The following is an 11229-nucleotide window of genomic DNA, read 5'->3' as shown; positions in this document are numbered from 1 at the left end:
AAGGAGTTACATGCTCTTACATCCTTACCTTCAGGCATACTCCTTGTATATGGCAACACTGTTACATCATGAATAACACTCAGGTGAGTCAACCCTGTTAATTACAGCTAAAAAATTAGTTGCACACAATAAATGATTGTAATGTTTTTTGCAAAATGAGCCTCATGGGAAGGTTCCAGAACCCAGCGCTGAGGTTGATATTTACGCTGTGTTTCCAGGAACAAGGCTCAACTGCATTGTAACTTCAGTCCCTGGCATGAGAAAGGGAGGTGCAGGTGTACCTGAAGGCTGCTATAAACCAGCAGCTGAGGCACCGTTGACATTTTGCGGCAGCAGCCAGACGGTAAGCGCAGGCCGTATGTAATGCCTCTTGAGAACTTCAGTCATACACGGGTCTTTAACATGCACCAGTCTCTGAGCAGAGCAAAGGTGGGTATACTCAAAGGTGGGGTTATGCTGAAGGTCACATAAAAAGCATATTTCTCTCTGAAGCAGTGACACTCCAGGCCACGTACAACTGAGGCCTCTTATTGCTATGAACATGGAAGGATCCATCCACATTACAAAATAAGAGAATTATCGTCTGATACAGAGATTTTTAAGGGCAATAGATGTATTGCTAGGCAAGGAAAAAGTCTTTTTTTTTATGCCAGGATGATCCCACCTGTAACACTCCTACCCATATGGGCAAGATGTCTATGTTAAAAATTAAAATAAGAATTCTGTGACACAGAATTGTAGTAGTCTGCCAACAGGTATCCAGAGCAGAGATGCATTTTTTGGACCAGTTCAGAATACGAGGCTTAAGTTTACATGACAAGGTGTTGGTAGCATGTGGGCTGCAGGCGTGGCTTCTGTGAGAGGACACCAGGAGCTGTCCCCATGTGGGACAGAGTCATTTTCATCTGAGTCCAAAATGGACCCACCACTGGCCAAAGCAGAACCTATCAGTAATGCTGGTGGTGCCTCTGTGATAACATATTTAAGAAAGGGTAAAAAATGTCGCGTACCAGTTGTGAGAGAGAAGAGTGAGGAAAATGTGAGAGAGCCAGCTCTTCAGACACCAAGGTCAGTGAAGAAGGAGGGGGAGGAGGTGCTCCAGCTGCCAGAGCACAGATTCCCCTGCAGCCTGTGGTGGGAACCATGGTGACACAAGTTGTGCCCCTGCAGCCCATGGAGGACCATGGTGGGGCAGATACCCTTGCTGTGGTCTGTGGAGAAAGGAGCCCTCACTGGGGCAGGGTTGCTGGCAGGACTTATGACCCTGTAGGGGACCACGCTGGAGCTGGCTGTGCCTGAAGGGCTGCAGCCCACGGAAGGGACCCATGCTGGAGCAGCTCTTGGAGAACTGCAGCCTGTGGGAAGGACTCACATTGGAACAGTTCATGAAGGACTGTATCCCGTGAGAGGGACCCCGCGCTGGAGCAGGGGAGCAGCACGAGGAGGAAGGAGCAGCAGAGACAACATGTGATGAACTGACTGCAACTCCCACTCCTGTCCTCCTGTGCTGCCCAGCAGCATGGGAGTGCAGACAAGTCAGGAGGAAGGAGTGAGGCTGAGCCTGGGAAGAAGGGGTGTGTGTTCGTTTAACTTTGTTTCTCACCATCCTACTCCATTTTTAATAGATTGACCTATGACAGAGGCATTCATCTGCTAACCCAGCAAAATTCAAACACAGAAATGCCATTGTTTCTGCCACAGAAACTTCCAAAGTTTCAGATAGGTATGATCTTTTTCTCCTCCATTTTTTCATGAGGATCTTCATTTCAGCAGTAAATGAAGTGATTCATAATACTTCAGGTTTCAATTGTTAGTATATACAAGAACTTCAAATGTCATATAAACGCGGGTGAAACAAGCCTCACAATACCTCTTTTATACTATGTAAATATAGTAATTACCTACAAGAGATCAAACATAGAACTATGTGTCTCTCAGTGACCTGAACTCAAAGTGATGGCAGCAGATAGGGAGTTATCCACACTGCAGCTGGATGCAAGGTCAGGCTTTGAGCAGTGCGGTGCAGCAATGGAAAGGGCCGCCTCAGTCACTGAGTCTTTCAAACATGTATGCTATACATACGTGCATATATACACACGTGCTATAACCCAAGTCTTACTGCAAGCTTCCTGCTCTGCTACACTGTTGTGTGTGTGCCTGCCTAAGATGACTGAATCTGTTGGAGCTGTATCAGTCTTCTCTGAAGCACTTCACATACATGTGAGCACTAAAACACACTAATAAATAATCACTCTAATGTACAGAGACAGGCTCTTTTTAAACTCTTTCTATTATAACTACATGAAACACATGTGCAGTAATGCCACATAGCATCAGGTATGTTCTGTAGGAAACTCAGGCGTCAGCAGTTCCTAGCTGTTCTGCGCATCTCCAGTCTCAACACTAAGTCGAGCGTCTCCAGCTGGAGCACAAAGCTTACAGAGATGTCAAATAATTCCTCGGTAACTCTTATTCTGTTGATGACCACTGTTAGGACATGAGAACACTGGAGCAGCAACATAGCTACTGTGTTAAAGATTATCCTCTTGCATGGAATAAATATTTTCAGTGCATCAAAGGCACCCGGGACTGGAAGACTGTTTGCTTGTGTGTGTATGTTTATTTGTGTGAAGGCATGACATTGCAAAAAGAGAATAATTACAATAAACAGAGCACAAGTATCTCACCTAAAGAAATAGAACACTGAGTAAAAGAATACAGAATTCCTTTGAAGGAAAAGCACTGAGAAGGGAACAAGATATTTTTAAGAAACACATGGAAAAAAATATGCCAAGAGATCAACCCATCAAAATTCTCTCTCACTGTAACTCTCAAAAATGGAAAAGATATCAAAATGGGGCGCTCACTTCCATTACAATATATTGTCATGTGTTCAGGCAATGCAACGCCTCTGTAAAACTTAAAATCCACCAAGTGAAGGAATATCATGAGAGTTGTTTGTGGTTTCTACTGTATGTAAAACAAACTGAAGTCACCACTATGGAAATGAATAGAAAGACTCTCTGAAGGTTTTTTTAACTTTACTTTTTATTGTTCTCATTTTCTAGTAATGAACATCAGTACTATTGAAATACCTGCATTTCACATTACTCAGATAAGGGAACTCGTGCCCCTTGGGGCAAAAGTCTGTCATCAGTAGACTGAATGGGCATTTTGCTGTTGAGTACAATGAGAACAGCAGAAAAATCTCTGGCTAACAGTGTGTTTATTCTGCAAGGACTGCAAGTGACACTAAACATAACAACCCTGCATCTGACTGCTAATGCCACAAACCCAAAGAAGTGGAGTGAATGCTGTGGATGATTTCTGCTCAGAGCCTTGCTGCTGCAGTTCCAGTTTCAACAACAGAGCCAAGCTGACTAGTGTAAAGCTGTCCTGATCATATGCAATGTTACTTAAAGATTGCCTAAATGATGTCCACCTGGCCAAAATACTAAGTCATGTTTTCTTCTACAGCCACCCCACTCTTTCCATTTGGGGTTCAAACCCATATGCTCATATACAAGCCCTCATCCGGCTTCAGATGAAGCAGAAATAGGCCCTGTGCTTTGGCATCATCATCCAGAAGGGACACTAATAGTCAATGTGTGTAGCACCGGCCAACAAATATGATGACACATGTTGGGCAGCAAAAGGGATCAATTATATGCTCACCCTTGGAAGTATTTTATTAGCTAACTGTCTGAAGTCCTGTCTTTCATTGCAAAGGCATCCTCAACCATTGCAACCTTTTTAGCAGTCCAAGGCTTGCTGCCTCCATGTCCAGCTGCTTTATGTGAGGTAAGAATCTGTGGAAGGGATGGGCCACACAGAAACCAGATGTTACTGGCATTTTTAATAGTACTTTGTAATAGTATTTTAATAAAATTTTTGTGGAGAATGAACAGTTTCGTTGATGGGTGTGAAAAATTTTGACCAACAGAAATGCTTTATGTCTATATCACAAAATGCCTCAAACTCTGTAGTAGCTATGTCCTACCTTTTTAAACTGTCTTGTCCATGGATAGGTGCTCCCTCTGTAGCAGACTTTACCACAACATTAGACTTTGACTCATGGCACATTTTGACTCAAGATGATTGACTGCATTCTGTGGAATTTGTACATTAGGTGGCTTAGACCTTTATTTTTTGTGGCATTCGTCAGTTCTTACTGACTTCCATTGGAGCTTTGAGTCTTCGTGGGTCTTTCACAGTTAGCCTTTAGAGGCTAAATCTTCCAAGATATTGGGATGATACTCCCAAAAACTATACTTTCCAGAATGTGGTAAGAAACATGCCAAAATTAATTTGTATTCATATAAGCACAGAGTTTTCTCCTGTATTTTCTGTTGTGCCTTTCTGACTCAGGAATCCCAGTCTTCTCTCTCCGATGCCCCATTTTTCTTCCCCAGCTCCTCCAGAACGGGTATCTTCCATCATTACTATCTCTTAATTCCTCGAGGACTCCTCTTACGGCTTCAACAACCCTATGGAGGCTGGTTTCTAGCGAACTTGTACTATTATCTGTTGTCAGTCCTGACATTCGATAGCTCTAATGTCAGTACCTTTCCTATCTCTAGATCATCTATTCTATTATTCAGTAGTATTACTGGCAAGACAGAGGTACACACACAGTGAGAAGGAAAATATGATAATGGTCTGAATAGTAATCGCCTCTGATGAGCCCTAGTGTCAGCGGTGAATTGTCCAAATACAGCTGAGAAAAATCTGATGTTATTTACAGGTCCAGGGGGAAAACAAACAAACAAACAAACAAACAAACAAACCAACCCACACCTGCAAGTACATTACTGGTTGATGAGCCCTCCTGGAATAAGACGACAAACAAAACAAGTATGCTATTTTATTCTTAGAGAAAATTACTTTGAGGAAGGAACACCTGTCTTACTGACTGCTGGTGCTAAGCAGCATGTAATTTCTGGAGGCTGTTTGGGAATCTAGAATGTGCTTGCCTGCCTTAGAAACAAAGTCAACATGGAGGTAGGCTGTTCATACCTTTAAGAAGGTATAATGGCATCCCACATAAAACATAGCTGTGCAATGCAAAAAACCGTAATTTCCCGTATGTGGGCTCTGCCAGCAAATTTAGATATTTTTTTAAAGACAAGTCAGTCTGCTGTAGCCAGAAGTTTTCACAGAAAGATAGTGTCTCTAAAACTTTGCTCTTCCCAGGAGTGAGCTTCCACTTCACCCAGTGGGGCCAGCAATGTTGGAAGCTCTCCTGGAACAAGGGGCATTCCAGGTAAACTGGTGCCCTGGGAGATGATCTTAAATCACCCCCATGGCAGGTTAGAACCAAAGTGGGTTTCTATCTTCAGGTCAAATATTTGCATGAAAAGTTTCAAAGCCATCAATGTTAGGTGGGAAGATGGTCAAAAATGCTAAGAACAGTTGCTCAGGCCTGAAAAGGATGAATTCTGTTCTCTGCTGTGACTAACGGGAAAGCTGTCTTAAAACAACGAGATGGATTGGCACGTCACTTCCACCTGGCAGCTCCCAGTGCTCCGCTTGCACACGCCATGATTCACCAGCAGTGGGTGGTGAATAATGCAGGAGCTGGCGAAAGAAGATGGGATGTGATCTTCCTCACCATCCTGGCCTCAAACGCTGAGGATTAAGGCTAATTGTTCCTCGATCATTTACCCTAAAATGAGTGGGTTTTAACCTAAGCTAAATAAGGAACCTAACTGGACTTTTAAAAAGTTATTTTACGATATGATTGATCCAGCTCTTTTGTCTTTGTGTGGAAGTGTCTTTCACGGCCTAATTACACTGACAGCTTTTCTGCAGGGCTGGTAATATCAACTGTCGAAGGAGTGCCTCTGCAAATGGTAAAATCATTATGTTTTTGTGTCAGATTCTGTCACTTGTGCTCCCTGAGACCTGCATGTCACTCCATTCTCCAGCAGCCCTGTAATTGGACTATGATCAATGACTCTTCTTGTGCTACAAGACAGCAGCTGGCAAGAACAGCAGAATTTGTCTTTTCACGCTTTGTGCTATGACTTACCCAACAATTTTTACGCATTGAAGTATTGCTCACTTAAAAAACCACCCTGCCTTCCCACTGATGGCCCAGATGAAATTAAAACCACCCTTTCAATATTTGCCCTGGTTACTGGGTTACTCAACTCAGAAAAGGAAACTGCTGGGGGAAATCCACCACCTCCCACCTGTTCTGAAACCATGGCAGAGATTCAAGGGTGTTTGGGCAGCGTGGCCAGGCGCCCCCCAACCCTGCCCCGCTGGCCAGCGCCGGGCTCAGGGCTCCGCGCCTGCCTGACTGTGCGCGCAGGGCCCGGGGCACGTAGAGCGCTGCCGCCGCAAAACGCTGCTCCCGGATTCCCAGTGGGAAGCTGGGAGCGTCCCTTAAATACCGCGGGCGCGGGGGCTGTGTACGGACTCGTTATTTCCATGGAAACTCTAATTGCCGCCCGGTGCAGCGCTGAAATAGGGGCGCCAGGTACCGCCCGACGCAGCCTCCCGGAGCACGGCTCCGCCAGCCCCAGACCCGCATCGATAGTGGCCACCCCACCGCGTCCGCGCAAGGTGCGCCGCCAGGCCGCGGCGATGCGCGCCCCGCCCCGCTCCCGGGCAGCCGCCGCGCCCCCCGCAGCGCGGCCCGGCCCGGAGCCATGAGCGCGCCCGGGGCTGCCCGCCCCGCCTGGCGCTGCGCACCCGCTGCGCACCGCGGCCCTCTCCGCCCGCCGCCGCTGCCGCGGAAGACCGAGGCGCCGCCGCCGGGAGATGCGCGCAGGTAACGCTCCGCGGGGCGCGCAGCCGCCGCGCAGGCAGCCCCTCGGCCGGACGGGCTCCACGCCGCTCCCCGCGGGGCGGACGCGCAAGTTTGCGCGGGGCAGCGCCCCGCCAGTGCGGGCGCGGAGGTGGCGGCGTTTCGCTTCAGCCCGGGGGGTTTGGGTCCCGCGGGCCCGGCCCCGCTGCCCCTGGGCCCAGCAGCGGGGCTCCCGGCGGCGCGGTGCGGGGTGGTGCGGGGCGCGCAGCCCAGAGCGGCTCCCGGGCGAGGTGCCGGGGGGGCGAAAACACCGATCACGCCTGGTTGGGTTGAGTTGAGCTGGGCTGGGTTTTTGCCGTCGCGAGGCACCGCAGCTGCGCTCCCTTGGCACAGCAGGCAGCCGTGCACCTCAAGTTGTCTGTTCTGCCTCATTGCATCGGACCACATTTCCTTGGAGCTGGAGAAATACTTGGCTCTTGCTTTTGCAGTATAATGTTGCAATTCCTCTTGTAGTTAAGCACGTAGAGAGGCATACCGTTAACGTGCACAAAAATCCCTTTTTTTGGACTCCTGAAGTAACCTCAACCTTTGGAATGCTCTCAGGTTCTCAGAGGAGTTTTTGCCCTCACAACAGCAAGCCAGAACACCTGCAGCAGCAGCGGCAGCACTGCATCTGCAGCTCACGCTGTGAATGTGCGACCCTTCAGGGCTTTCAGGTTTTGGCTCAACGTTATCTCAGCCGTTGATGATATGAGGGCATCCTCACGCGGGTAGTAGCAACGTTGCTCAGTGCTTTCCTTGTGCTTAGGGGGTCAGGCAGTTACAGCCCACCATGTTAACTCATTATAACAGTGTAGAAGTTTAAAGACTTCCTCTGACTTTTTCTGTACCATCCTGATACCACTCTGGTATTATGGAGGCAGAAAGGCAGTATTTTTTAGGAAATTTTAATATTTTGCTTTCTCCCTGTATGTGTTTGTCTTTATTTCTTTTTAAGGTAGAAAAATGTCTCCTAAGACCGTAAATCATTCACAGCTGTAAAGATTTATTGTCCTTTTACACAGATTGAACTGGCTAGACTATTCAGGGACCAGCCAGCGTTAACTTAATAGGTATTAATATTGCAGAACATAAGCTCTTATCCATGAATAAACCTTAATGTAAGTATCACATCTAACAGAAGGAACATTTTCTGAAAGAACAATTGCCTTCAGAGGATGATGATTGCCTGCCTAACTCTTGTGTTCTTGAAAATTTCACTTTAAATCTACAGAGAAAGAGAACTATCTAGCCTATTTGCTCTCCTAAATTACGGTTTATGAGTTTTAAGTGATAGCTTTAAGTGAAATTATGAGATTAACTATAAGATTTTAAACATACTAAACTAGCATATTCTAGGTTATGTGGTAACTTTAACTCAGCTAAACCTGAATAATGGTTTAAGTTCTCCCTGACATGCTCAGGCCTTAGATCAATGGCAACTGAAAGCTCTGAAGCATGATTTTGGTGAAAATAAGAATCACAGTAATCAGAGTCACGCCGAGGTATAACATAAATGAGCGTGACTTAAAGAAGTGTTACTTGAAATCAAGATCATGTACATCAGCTGTCATAAAATACATTTTGCTGTGAAAGGTAACCACAAATACTCTTTGTATTTAATGTTAACTGCATTCATTTGATTCTTACAGTAAATATTCAGACCCACCTTGGGTGCTGCCCTGAAACAGCAGTCCCCCCAGCCCCATGCCACCTAGGCCCCGCCTCGAGCATCCCACTGAAACTACAGGAGACCTAAACAAACCCTCTTAAAGCTCGTGGGGTGTGAGCTCCCAGGGCTGTAGCTGAGCACAGTCTCGGGGAGTGTACGCAGACCAGGCATACAGAAAGGGCACATCATGTGCTTGGCTGATTGATACAGGAGATGAAAGGGATCCAACTTGTGGAGCTGACAGCTAGAAAATCGCCATCAGGTACCTTCAAATTGATTACAGTTGATCTTGAAAGCAGGCGCAAGGGCACCCTGGCACTGTGGTGAATTCAGTTTAGAAATATACCTCAAATATGAGGAGAATGTTCTCTAAAGAGGATATATTGTTTAATTTTATTTCTGACAATGGGCTTTTTAGGAATCTGCATTTTCCTGAAAGCTACAGCCGCATGCCATGCTGGGATTCACCAACTGACAAAAGGGAGAGAGAATCTTCAAAAACAGAAGCAGCTGTTAAAGCAGGAAGATAAATGCCAGTAAGTGCACACAGCCCTGTGAGATCAGTGGTATGCTAATAGGAGCTTGGGGACTGAAGATCGGTGATCTGGGAGGAACGCTTTTCTTTGCATCTTTACTGCCAGTGGCCCTCAAGCTAAGAGGGCAACTGGATCCTTTTGAGCAGGAGAGGAAGCTCTGAGAGCAAGAGATCCACTTGGCAATTCTTTTAAATTTTGCAGGAAAAGTCTGCTTTCATTTCACACATCCAAAATGAAAATAAAATTTTCTTTGGGCATTTTGCAGAGGAAGTGCTGTGATGACAGAAGTTCACCTGTTGAAAGCAGCAGATTATAGTCTGTCTCCCTCCCTCTCTGTCTGTCACTGAAACTGTGACTACAGGGAGATGGTGCAGAAGTAGCTGCAGTGCACTGAAAAGTCTGAGGGTCCAGCCTGGGCCTGACCAGAGCCTGTTGTGCCTTCTTCCATTGCTCCTTCCTCATGGAAATCAGGACATGTGGCAGAGGAGATGGCACCTTCTCAGCTCTCACCCAAGGCAGAAGGCAGCCATAGCACAGGGGGGATGGGGCTGGGCAGCCCGTGCTGGATTTCAGAGGTGCTTCTGCTAGGCTCCTTCAATAATGACGTGTCTCAACAAAATAAGTCTACTTCAGCAAAACCAGCATATTCACTTTTTTTGGTTTTGAAGCATTCTATTAAAAACACAATAAACAACTCTGCTAAAGTCATACTGCAAGAGCTTTACATGGAGGTGTAGAAATCCACAGAACCTTGCAACAACATTTCAACTAAACTTCTAAGAAGAACTCGGTAAACATTAATTTAATAAACATGCTCCAGTATAACAACACATAAAACTTAGTTCCTTGGCCCTAATCTTAGCATTACCTGTGTGGAATATAAATTTCTAGAAGAAAAAATGATTGTAGGTCATCTGATGTAAAAGTCTCTTCCTTTTCACTTTTAGTCACCGGAAACTGAAAGTGGTAGTAGAAAATGACAGCGACACTGTCAGATTCTTTTCAATTCTCTTCATAGAATCCATTGACTAAAACTCAGCAAAATTAAATGAAAATGTACAGATTTCTCTTCAGACCATAGCACGTAATTGAAATGGAGTGGACTAACTTGACAGAGAGTCCTTTCTACCAGTAGAGGTGCCTGCTTTTTCCCATGCACTGATGAACCTGTGGCCTAAGATCAGCCTTTTCAACGACAGCAAATGCCATCAAAAAGTCTGGGGAGGAAACTGCAGTTTTGGTACATGGATTGACACAACTTTCACACTTACGTAGCTGCTAATATAACTTAAGCATTGGTGTGCATTGTTACTACTCATTATGACGGATATCACCATGTGTGCGGATATAACTGTTACTGAAAACAGATGCACTAAGAGCAATCCTAATCTCCGGGTATCTGAGAGAGAAACAACATCTGCAGTTTGTCTCCTTTTACAGGTCAGGCCTTCAATCTAGTATCAGGTAAAACAAGAGACCACACAGAACGATCCCTCTTAGCACAGGTTTACTTATGTAGGCACACATAATGAAAAGCTCATTCCTTCGGAGTCATCGCTGCTTTGAGAGCATTGTAAGAGGCTTTGAGGTTTTTTTGAATCTCAGGATGGCACTGGATTTCCTTCTCTCTTATTAGTCTTCCTCTTCTCAGTCAATGACTGGTTGGTAAGTAAGCAAGATCTGTACAGATTTAGCTCTTGAGTAAAGTTTCACTTCCCTTTCTCAAATAACTCCTGATTGGTATCAAACCTGCTATCAGGCAATGCAATGCTCAGCTAGTAATGGTCTCTTAATCTCTGCAAGATATAAACAGGAAAAAGAAGGTGTCCAAACAAAAAGGAAATTGTCCAGAATTACACTAATGGCTTTTTCATTATTAACTCCTCAGTTACATACAAAGGTTTTTCCTACCTACTACTCAGCTAGGATAAATGTAGTACTGCAAAGGTAACAGAATGTTCACCCTGAGAATATTAGGCAGATAATATTTCATATTGAAATGCAATGTACAGTTGAAACGGCTTTCATGAATCAAAAGAGAGTCTGCAGATCACAGATGCGTGCACACTGAAATCTGCAAAAGCATCAGTTGTAGCAAAACTCATCATTCTTCCATATTGAACAAAGGGGGAAAATGATACAGGTATGACATAATTCCATAATCCTGAGATAGGGGAATGGAAAAAAAATTATACAGGTATGACATCACGGGGACATAATTCCATAAT

Source organism: Falco rusticolus, chromosome 1 (assembly GCF_015220075.1).
Source record: "Falco rusticolus isolate bFalRus1 chromosome 1, bFalRus1.pri, whole genome shotgun sequence".
Taxonomy (NCBI): Eukaryota; Metazoa; Chordata; class Aves; order Falconiformes; family Falconidae; genus Falco; species Falco rusticolus.
Note: the sequence above shows the minus strand (reverse complement) of the source record.